At 42.0% G+C, this 12,622-nt stretch overlaps 1 pseudogene; it reads right to left on the reverse strand.

Moving 5' to 3' along the window:
- Positions 1-3,307: 3,307 nt before the first annotated feature.
- Positions 3,308-4,333, reverse strand: LOC123129618 (putative cyclin-F2-1; annotated as a pseudogene).
- Positions 4,334-12,622: the final 8,289 nt, after the last annotated feature.

A 12,622-nucleotide genomic window follows, 5' to 3' on the forward strand; every position in this document is an offset into this window, starting at 1 on the left:
TTGGGAGCCTCCAATTGAGTTGTGGAGATTGCCCCAACCTCGTTTGTAAAGGTTCGGTCGCCGCCTCCAAGGGCACCAATAGTGGAATCACGGCATCTCGCATTGTGTGAGGGCATGAGGAGATTACGGTGGCCCTAGTGGCTTCTTGGGGAGCATTGTGCCTCCACACCGCTCCAATAGAGACATACTTCCTCTCAAAGGGAAGGAATTTCGGCAACACATCCTCGTCTCCACCGTCTCCACTTTTGGTTATCTCGTGCCTTTACTTGTGTAGCTTATTTGTTTCATATATCTTGCTTGCTTGTGTTCCTATTCTTGTTGCATCATATAGGTTGCTCATCTAGTTGCATGTCTAGACAACCTATTTTGATGCAAAGTTTAAATTGCTAAAGAAAAGCTAAAAATTGTTAGTTGCCTATTCACCCCCCCCCTCTAGTCAACCATATCGATCCTTTCACTTGACTCACAGAAACGCAAACACGTATGAATAGGAAAAACACATAATCAAAATTTCATGCCAATTGGCATCCTACATGAATTGAATTTGTTTGATTGTATCATACAAGAAACAACAATGGGTGATCTATTTTTTCTGTGTTGAACAACGGGCGATCTCGGCACCATGATGACGTGGCCGAAATTCAAGAGGACATATCTTGTTCGGTTCTCGGCGTGTAGTGGTTATTTTGCCGTGTACAAAAACAATGCTACGATCTTCTTTTTATCAGTGCAATTAGGACCCCTATTGTGGGGAAGTGTATCAAAAGTATGGCAATGACAACTGCTCTCAAAGGAGGATCCCAAGGCAATGACATCAGCTATGTCTACAACATCTCAACTTGATATTGTATTAAATTGCACCTACAAAGCACCTTGAGACATTCAATAGAAGAAAACAACTTTTAGTGAGTTTTGCGTATCAATATGAATAACTTTGATTAGTACTGGTCATTCATTGATTCACATTTATAGCCAATTGTAGGGAAGCGACAAACTCAGTTAGTTCAGTATATAGCATTTTTCGGCAATTTCACACTAATAGATCATTAATGATATAAGGAAGCCTAAGGAAATGTTTCATAGACCTTCCATCTTACTCTGAAAGAATCACAAAGGTGATCCAGAAAATAGTCCTCTCCTCTTCTCCTTATCTCCCACCCCCAAAATATCAAGAACAAAAAGATCGAGATGATATTTGCAGCATTTAATAAAATTATATAACTATGCCATAACATTTTCTTATGTTTGTGTCATGTCAAAAGGGTATTTAATGTTCAAAATAGTAAAATATTGAGTAAATTGTTTAAATGGGCTAAATAATAATATTCTCCTAAAAACACTAATGGCAGTCACTTGACGGCAAATATGAAGTGAAAAAGAGACTATTCTTAGACATTTTTAAAAACTATTTTGTATGTATGTAATAAATATCTTTTACGTTTAAGGGACACTTAGATTCACATAATTGCAACACGTATGAATAGGGAAAACACATGACTGGAATTTCAAGCCCATTCTAATCCGCCATGAGTTGCATTCGTTTGATTGCATCATAGGTAAAACACATGATTTCTCCAAGAGGTTAGAGTGGATACTGGAATCCTATGAAATATAGTACAAATGATTCCTTTTTAACGGTTAAAATAGTAGGGAAAACCTATTGCTTCACAAGATACATTAGTATGCTTATTATTGACTCGGTAGATTAAGTCCCATTAGGTTCTTTCCGTGCAAGCACCATATTTCACCTATCATGCACGACGAAACTGGCATGGTTCCAAGACATGGGTCTTTTCCAACATGACGAGTCTATCAAACACTTATTTTTTGAGTGCAAGTTCGCTCGGGCAGTTTGGGCTATTGTCCAATTAGCTTCGAATTTTACCCACCACGTAGTACACGGAATATGTTTGGCAACTGGTTTCAGGGTATGAATAAACAATTTTATGCACATATTCTTGTGGGAGCGGCGGCCTTATGCTGGGCAATATGGCTTACCAGGAATGATGTGGTTTTTAACAATAAATGTGTCTCATCTCCTATGCAGGTTATTCATGTTTGTACACGATGGCTCCGTACTTGGTCTATCCTGCAGAAGCCGGAGGACAGGGACCTTTTTATGATGGTGTCTACACGGCTGGAGCGTACGGCCAGGAAGGTTTTCCACCCCCATGGATGACGGTGTGATTTACAGATAGGATCTACCGCTCCGTAGGCTGGACACGATTTATTGATTGACATTGTATCGAATCGTTTTATTTTTAGGGTGCTATGGACTTTTTGGTTGTGTGCATCTAGATATGCAGAGGCCGAGCTTTCTTTCGATACGATTGTATCACCTCGATATATCTATTCAATGAAAAGTCCTTTATCGAAAAAAAATCACCTATCATGCAAATTCAGAAGCTCTGTGTGGGCTTGCTGTAGGTCATTTCACGGCACCCTTTTTTGGGTAGAATCCCACCTCACTTCGATTCGGTGTCTTTATGTTCTCACTATTTTGTCCAAAGGAACCTTGGGAAGAGAATTGATTTTTTGCTCTCGGCCTCCATGAAGCCTAAATTTTTCAAACATTCAAGAATGAACTTTTGAAGTTTAAAAAAAAATGAAAGTACACAAGTATTTATAGATGCATACTGGATGTGTGTGGATTTCACCATGAAATACGTTTTTATGTGGCCAGTACAAAAAAACCCAAATCATGTAATTTTATAGGGAATAGTACATGCGCTAGAAATATGTGACTTGTTATTCTTTTTATGTAGCTTGCATAAAACAGTACTTCCTCATGAATCTTCGCAGACGAGTAGTATACATCATCCATATGGATGCGTATTTTGTTTTTGAGAGATTTTTAAAACTTAATATTTTGAATTAAAGTTTTCAAATAAAGGGTTCCATGGAGTTCGAATTCCGTTAGGCATTTCCGCCTTGGGAAGCCTTTTACTTTTCTCGAATACAGGAAGCATTTTACTACCTAGGTATCTATCTTCACTCTCATGGCAGCTCTCAAAATTCAACAAGCCATCAGACGACGACTCCATACATAACCCGAAGCATCATCATACTATGCACAATCAAAACTAAACTTATAGGTTAACTTCTAGATTTTTGTATACGAAAAAATGGGCAACCTAAATTACTCTTTGACAATTTCGTACAATTGAAATATTGAATCTGGTAGCCGTCGGCATAGGGCATATAATTCCACAATTCAAAGGGAGCTTGCCAATTATACACCTGAACATCATTATTTAACAATTCAGGATTCAATCATGCAACTGGCTCTCCGCCCCTAAATCTCCCATTACAATTCTTGTTCGTCTTGCAAAAAAGCTGACAAGACCGCAAAGCGAGGATCAGGATTCATCATGTACAGCGACTCAATGCCAAGGATGAGGTCCGTGGGCTTGTACCCTGTCAGCTCCGTGAATTCCCTGTTCCACTTTCGAACCTAGCTCGCCATTGGGTTCAAGATCAGCCTTGCCAGAAAGACCGCCGACGCCGCCACGGCCGATGGCATGAACCGCAGGCATCTGTAGTGGACGAGCGATTGTTCGGCGAGCTGATGCGCCAACTTCTGAACCTCCAGGTCGCTCTCTCCATTACTGTACCTGGTGAAGTGGTCCACAAAGGTGTAGGCCGTTGGTTCGCTGAGCTCGTACCGGAGCACCGCCAACATCTTGCACTCCACGTCGATCACCTCCTTGCTCGTGGCGAACCCACAGTCGTTGGCAATTTTCGCGGCGTCCACCTTGAATATGGTGTCCCGCTCCTCATATTTGGCGGCGGTGAAGGCGGCCGTGGCGCCCAGGAGATGGAGCTCATACTCCATGTTAGTCGTAGGTAAGGTTCGCGCTGATAGCACGCGGTCGACGTAGGAGACGGCGCGGTGAAGCGTGCCGGGGGCCAGGCCGTAGTACCGAGTAAGCCCGTCCATCCAGATAACAAGGTTGGCGCGCATGGACGGGCTCATCCGATCTCCCTGCACCGTCTTCAGGTAGTCTGGCCTCGGCGGCTCCTCGACGTTCATCTCCAGCTTGCGGAGGTTGAAGTCAATGTCGGCGTCGTAGTCGGAGAGCTGCGGACGCGTGGCCGAGTTGTTGGATTCAGTGGCATCGGAGACCGGGACGGCGGTCTCCAGGAGCAGGGATGGTACGGGCTCCTCCAAGGCCGCCTCGGAGTAGTGGTCGGCGGCTCGAAGCGCAGGAAGAGCATTGATGGGGCGGAGGTAGTCGTCGATGTCCGCCGTGTCGGCGCTGTTGGCTGATAAGGCGACGGGGATAGGAGGGCCAGAAAGAAGCTCGGAGGTGAAGGGATCCATGAGATCCATTGCCGGGAAGGAGAATGGAGACACACGATGGTGGATGCAAGAATGCAGGGTGCGTGGCGTCGACCTAGCTATTTACCGAGGAACGCGACGTTGCGCCTGATTGGCTGCATGACAACTGGAAACCGCGTGGGTCGCTCACTGGGTCCAGTAATCCGACTTTACCCTATGCGTTTCTTTCCTTTTTCTTTTTTCTTTATTTATTTCGTCGTTGTTTCTTTCCTTCTTAACAAGATACGTGTAGCCGCGCCATGATGACCTGGTTGAAATTAAGAGGACATATCCTTTTCGTTCCTGGCGTCTGGTGGTTATTTTGCCGTGCACAGCGACATCGCTACGTAGTATATTTTGTTTTTCGATCAGTGCAATGAGGACTGCTCTCAAAACAGGACCCCTAATGCAATGACATCGGCTATATCCCTACAACATCTCAACATGATATTATATTAAATTGGAGTACAAAGCATGCACCTTGAGACATTCAACAGAAGAAAACACTTCAAAAAAGTCAGCGCATCTCTAGACGATTCCTTAAAATTAAACCCCTCAAACTGCACCTTACACTTTCACTTCTTATATTTGCTCAGCTAAAACAAATGGTTCCTAGCCGAACCCCTAAAACTTAACTCCCTAAAAAAAACTCTTTGCCAAGTTTTCTAAGCTTGTGTGTATGGACTACATTTCAACTAGATATTTGCACACATAATAAATTCGAACTTAACATCAAAGTTGGCACAATTCACGAATATTGCAAATTTAAAGTTCACAATTAAAACTATTCAAATTCAAACACACGAAAGAGTCCAAATGATGCAAAGAGCATGATTGAAGCATATCAATCAACTGGTGTTATGGAGTAGTCACTGATGCGGTTCCTGTTATTCGATGTGCTAGGAGAAATTTGTGTATCATCTTTGCATCGTTGTTCTGGCTTAACGGGATCCCCATTGGTGATGTATTAAAAGTTCTCTGTCACACCTCTTTCATCTTCAATGATCATGTTATGCAACAAGATGATGCAACATGCCATTATTTGCCATTGGATCTGTGGGTTCAATTGCTTGGGAGGGCCATGAACAATGGCAAAGTGCTTCTGCAGCACACCAATAGGTCTCTGAACATCTTTCCTTGTCGACTCTTGACGCGTTGCGAAGTGTGATCTCTTATTGCCTTGAGGACGCGCGATTGTCTTCACAAATGTGGACATGGAAGGATAGAAGCCATGTGCAAGGTAGTAATCCATCGTGTACTGACGGCCCTTGATAACATAGTTACAAGGAGGGCATCTCCAGCAACAAGATTTGCGAACAGTGGTGATCTAGGCAACACATTCAAATCATATTGAGAGCCATGCAATCCAAATAATGAATGTCAAATCTATAGACCCTCTGATGTAACTAACTCAAGCACAATTCTTAGATCTTTTGACTACCCTTTTGTGCTGACTTATCCAACCCGTGGAACAATTATTCCATGTCCAGTGCATGCAATCAATTGATCCAAGCATACCAGGCCATCTTCTTCCTCCTCGTCCGAGGAAGATTCATCTAAAACCATCTCCCTAAAGCTCTTCATCTATAGTATGGAATATTCTAGATTGAACTTAATTGCAAAAATAGCTAAATAAAATGAAAACAACTAAAAAAAGAGCACCTACGAAATTTGTCGAATACCTTGCAAGTGGGGATGGTGAGAGCATCGGCCGACCCATGTTCTCTTTTTTTGTAAGTCAGCATCATTCCAAAATAACTATAGGTTAGCATAATTCTTCAAGAAGTGAATATATTCAAATGTAACACTAATTCTGATTTTAATATTACAATCCAAACATTCAGATTTTAATATTAAAATATTCAAATGCAACACTAATGTTGAGTCCATGGATTATACGCACTCTCACCCTTCCACCATTACTAGCCTCTTCGGTACCGTGCATTGCCCTTTCTCACCTTGAGAGTTGGTGCAAACTTTGCCGGTGCATCCAAACTCCGTGATATGATACGCTATTTCACACATAAGCCACCTTATATCTTCCTCAAAACGGCCACTATACCTACCTATTATGGCATTTCCATAGCCATTCCGAGATATATTTCCATGCAACTTCCACAATTCCATTTTATTATGACACATACCATCATTGTCATATTGCTTTGCATGATCATATGGTTGGCATAGTATTTGTGGCTTGGCCATCATTCATATTTTTTATACATGTCACGCTAGATCATTGCACATCCTGATACACCGCCGGAGGCATTCATATAGAGTCGTATCTTATAATTCTTGAGTTGTAAGTAAATAAAAGTGTGATTATTAGAGCACTGTCCCATGTGAGGAAAGGATGATTGATAGTATGATTCCCCCACAAGTCGGGATGAGGCTCAAGACTTTAACAAATAAAAAGAGGCCAAAGAGCCCCCCAAAAAGCCAAAGAGCCCAAAAAGAAGAAAAACATGTGAGAAAAAGAGATAAGGGACAACATTACTATCTTTTCCACACTTGTGATTCAAAGTAGCACCATGTTCTTCATGATATGGAGTCTGTTATTTTTTTCACTTTCATATATTACTAGTGAAACTTTTCATTATAGAACTTGGGTTGTATATATTCCAATGACAGGCTTCCAAAAATGCCCCAGGTGTTCGTGAGCAAGTGATAACCCACAAGTATAGGGGATCGCAACAGTTTTTGATAAGTAAGAGTGTCAAACCCAACGAGGAGCTAAAGGCAGAACAAATATTCCCTCAAGTTCTATCGACCACCGATACAACTCTACGCACGCTTACGTTCGCTTTACCTAGAACAAGTATGAAACTAGAAGTACTTTGTAGGTGTTGTTGGATAGGTTTGCAAGATAATAAAGATTACGTAAATAAAAAGTAGGGACTATTTAGATAAAGACACAACTAAGTTAGTTTTAGTAAAGAGCTTTTTGTTATGAGAAACTTATTTGTCCCTAGGCAATCGATAACTAGACCGGTAATCATTATTGCAATTTTATACGAAGGAGAGGCATAAGCTAACATACTTTCTCTACTTGAATCATATGCACTTATGATTGGAACTCTAGCAAGCATCCGCAACTACTAAAGATCATTAAGGTAAAACCCAACCATAGCATTAAAGCATCAAGTCCTCTTTATCCCATACGCAACAACCCCCTTACTCGGGTTTATGTTTCAGTCACTCACGCAACCCACTATAATCGAATCATAAACGTATTGCAACACCCTACAGCGGGAATCACTCACGCTTGCGCGACACGGAGAGCACCATAGGACAGCACCAATAATAAAACATGCAACTCAAACCAATCACGATCATCAAATAACCCATAGGACAAAACGGATCTACTCAAACATCATAGGATAGCCATACATCATTGGGAAATAATATATAGCATTGAGCACCATGTTTAAGTAGAGATTACAGGGGGTAAGAGAGAGGTTACACCGCTGCATAGAGGGGGGGGGAGTTGGTGATGATGGCGGTGAAGTTGTTGGTGAATATTGCGGTGATGATGATGGCCACGGCAGCGTTCCAGCGCCACCAGAAGAGAAGGGGAGAGGGGGCCCCTTCGTTTACTTCTTCCTTGACCTCCTCCCTAGATGGGAGAAGGGTTTCTCCTCTGGTCCTTGGCATCAATGGTGTGGGAGGGGCGAGAGCCCCTCCGAGATTGGATCTGTCTCTCTGTCTCTCTCTGTTTCTGTGTTCTCAGATTCTTCCCTTTCACCGTTTCATATAATCCCGGAGATCCGTAACTCCGTTTGGGCTGAAATTTTAACACCATCTCTATCCGGATATTAGCTTTCTTGCGGCGAAAGAAGGGCACCAACCACCTTACGGGGTGAACACGAGGGTCTGGGGCGCGCCCCCTGCCTCGTGGCCCCCTTGGGCATCGTCTCGCGTGGATTTTTCTTCCCAAAAATCATATATATTCCAAAAAAAAATCTCCGTCAGTTTTTATCCTGTTTGGACTCCGTTTGATATGGATATTCTGCGAAACAAAAAACATGCAACAAACAGGAACTGGCACTGGGCACTGGATCAATATGTTAGTCCCAAAAATAGTACAAAAAGTTGCCAAAAGTATATGAAAGTTGTAGAATATTGGCATGGAAAAATAAAAAATTATAGATACGACGGAGACGTATCACCATCCCCAAGCTTAATTCCTGCTCGTCCTCGAGTAGGTAAATGATAAAAAAGATAATTTTTTATGTGGAATGGTACCTAGCATAATCTTGATCACATATCTAATCATGGCATGAATATTAAGACATGAGTGATTCAAAGATAGCCTATCATTTGACATAAAAACAATAATACTTCAAGCCTACTAATAAAGCAATCATGTCTTTCAAAATAACATGGCCAAAGAAAGTTATCCCTACAAAATCATATAGTCTGGCTATGCTCCATCTTCACCACACAAAATATTCACGTCATGCACAACCCCGATGACAAGCCGAGCAATTGGTTCATACTTTTTAACGCGCTTCAGCATTTTCAACCCTCACGCAATACATGAGCGTGAGCCATGGATATAGCACTATAGGTGGGATAGAATGGTGGTTGTGGAGAAGACAAAAAGGAGAAGATAGTCTCACATCAACTAGGCGTATCAACGGGCTATGGATATAGCACTATAGGTGGGATAGATATCAATGTGAGTGAGTAGGACTTGCCATGCAACGGATGCACTAGAGCTATAAGTGTATGAAAGCTCCAACTGAAACTAAGTGGGTGTGCATGCAACTTGCTTGCTCATGAAGACCTCGGGCATTTGAGGAAGGCCATCATCGGAATATACAAGCCAAGATCTATAATGAAAATTCCCACTAGTATATGAAAGTGATAACTCAAGAGACTCTCTATATGAAGAACATGGTGCTACTCTGAAGCACAAGTGTGGTAAAAGGATAGTAACATTGTCCCTTCTCTCTTTTTCTCTCATTTTTTGGGCCTTCTCTTTTTTGGCCTTTCTCTTTTTTTTCGTCCGGAGTCTCATCCCGACTTGTGGGGGAATCATAGTCTCCATCATCCTTTCCTCACTGGGACAATGCTCTAATAATGATGATCATCACACTTTTATTTACTTACAACTCGATATTACAACTCGATACTAGAACAAAGATATGACTCTATATCACTACTAGGGAAAACCCTAGCAGTAGCACTGGTTTTGTGCTCACTAGTAGCGCGGGTAGGCGCGGTACTAATAAGGCACTACAGCTATTGCTTAGCAGTAACGCGTGCCGCACGCGCTACTGCTAGGACAAATAGCTGCAGCGCTTGTTCTCTCCCACGCTGCTGCTAATGTAACTATTGGCAGCGTGTTTTCTTTCCATCGCTACTAGTATTTTTTTTTATTTTTTTATTTTTAGTTTATTTATGCGCCATCGTACAAATATTGGTACAATACCAGTTATGAGGTTTACATCATTATGTCCATAACAGTGTGTCAAATGAAGGTGGATTAGGTTCAAGTGGAGGAAATATGTGGTGCATGTCAAAAGTATACTACTAATCCAAACTTGATCTAGTTTGGACTAGTAGTACTTTCGATGTGCACCACATGTTGCCTCCACTTGAATCTAATCCACCAGCACAAGCTATTTAATCATCATCATAATCATTAGCACCAACAATATTTATTTAATCACCACTAACACTACCTAATAATAATCATCAGTCATTACCACCAACACTAGCTATTTTATCATCATAGTAATAGTGTAGCACATCATCATCCTCAAACTCATTTGTAGCTAATCACTCCTGCTGCTCTCTCTTAGGTAAAACAACATAAAACATGTGTAGCTCTCCTCCTTGATCAAGTTGGAGCATGCAGATGAACCTGTCTCCTAATTTTGGGTAGTACATCTGTTTGCTGCCCCCTAGTACTTGTCTGCACTCCCCCATCACATATCTGGTCCAGTCTTGCACTATTAAGCATTCATTGCTGATCTTGAATGCACTAACGTAACATGTAGGATATCTTGGCCGTAAGCTAATAATACTCATGGTACCTTTAGTCTCGATCCCATAAGGCACAACATTCATCGGTAGTCCCTGTTGAAGAACATCGTATGGTCACATACTTAGCAATGAAGTTTAGCTTCACAAATAATGTATGGAAAAGATGCACTGAGGACAAATAGTAAAAATCTTACCATCCTTCCTAAATAGATGTGACCGTAGTTCATGACGAACACTATCGGTCGCACGTTTTCAGTACTAAGATTTCTAAGTCCAGGAAGAAAATTTGTCTTGACGGTATCAAGATCCTCAAGCCATGAAACATAATGACTTAGCTCCTCGCAGTTTAGTTCAGCCCCAGGACAGTAGTAGGTCCTGTCTACCAAGCGCTGGACATGTTTGCTTGCACCGAAATTAGCTGACAATACAAATTAGTTGTCAACTATTTTTGAATAAACAATATCAAAGACATAAATATGGTTGAGAAACTTACATTTTGGTGTAACTAGAGGCGTCTGCACATCGACCCAGATGTCGGTATTACCTTCAATATCATCTTCCGGACGAATATCAAAGGTGATAACCATATTAGGCTGAAATGCATAAGTCTTGCATAGTGCTCACCATGTTTTGCATCCAAAATAGGTGTAGTCGTCTGAATTGTATAATTTTGCGTGGAAAATATAACCATGCTCGGTCTTTAAATAAACTTTCTTTACCTCCATAGTATGACTGAAACCTATCTTATCCAATACAAAAACTCTTGCATGGCAGGGGATACGCTAGTAGAATAGTAAAAAAATATAAGATCAAGCAAATGAAGCAGATGTCGTGCTTAATTACGAAAAATGACTTGTCGTTGTGACTTACTGTATCCACTTCGAAGTTCTCGTCCAGCTTGATGCTGAAGCGCCTATCATCATCTAGGAAGATTCCGTCGCACAAGCCGCGCTCGTCTTCGCAGTATTTGCAAATACCGAAATCCTTTTTGTCGTCAGACATTTCCTATGTTCATAGTTAAAACATTAATTGAAAATCGATAGAAGACAACTACCAGGATACTCAACACACAAATCCGGGGCACTCGATATTTCCTACATATTCTGGCAAAAGTCATGCCAAAATTCACGAAAAAATCTGGCATGACCTTTGCTAAAATAGGATATATCGAGCGCCTGAAATTTGCTGGAACAGAAATGAATCAACACTCCTGCAAAACATAGGCCACTCGAAGGTGTAACCTGCAAAAATGACCGGCCACTTGGATATTGAGCAACACAAGATATACATTTCAAAATATCTTATAAGACTCAAATTAGTATGCATTCAATAAGCAAAAGTAAATCATCTCATGCGTCCGTACATCGTCGCATATTATCACTAATACATCCCGAATAGTGTCATACATATAACATCACTAGTACAACTAAATCCCTAGCACACGATGGGTATCGGCGCGGGGGGTGGACACCCACGGTGAAGGAACCATCACGGGATCATAGCTCCAGTGAGATCCCTGGAGAACCTGCCAGGTATTGGAGAACCTGTGCTCCAACGCAAACAAGTAGCGACGGACGTGCGCGTCCTCCTCACTGACATGGTGACGCACCACCTCCGCGGAGTCCTCGAGCCTCTGGACCGTCACTGGCCCACGCGACCGCCACCAAAGAAGGTTCGGGTCAACGACAGGCTGGCTCCTCACCAACCTGCGCCCCCGGTAGGTAGCGCCTCCCAGTACCACCCCGGCGGAGCCCAGTCCCGGACATGGCCCATCTGGTCAAGCAGGTGTCGTCCTCCGCCGACTCGACAACAAGGATGCGGGATAGGCATCGTCCACGTCGATGCGGGAAAATTGCTTTAACTAAAAAAATAGCAACAAGTTCTTACTAACTAGTTCTATTAATTCAACTAGTTCATACTAAAAATAAACTTACTATAAATAAAAATATTCTAGTACCTCATTAGTACCTAGTTCTTACTAACTAATTAGTACCTAAGAACTACTGCCCTAATTACCATCTAATTTGATGAACCTATAGGGGTGGAAAGTGGTAGCAGATATTCCAATTATCCAACTATAAAGTGAAATTAGTGGTCAAATTTTACTCGTTTTATGATTCATCTTAGAAATTTGATTCGTTTCCACCCTTACATGAACCCTAACTTATTTGAGCCGCATCCGCAACCGATTCGTTTCCACCCTAACTAATTTGATGGAGGTAGAAACCCTAGGCAGAGGTAGGGGAGAGGGAGGAGCAGGCATGCTCACCTCGGGTGCCTGCGACGAGGGAGGGGCAGGCGGCATCG

The sequence above is a fragment of the Triticum aestivum genome, chromosome 6A, assembly GCF_018294505.1.
Source record: "Triticum aestivum cultivar Chinese Spring chromosome 6A, IWGSC CS RefSeq v2.1, whole genome shotgun sequence".
NCBI lineage: Eukaryota > Viridiplantae > Streptophyta > Magnoliopsida > Poales > Poaceae > Triticum > Triticum aestivum.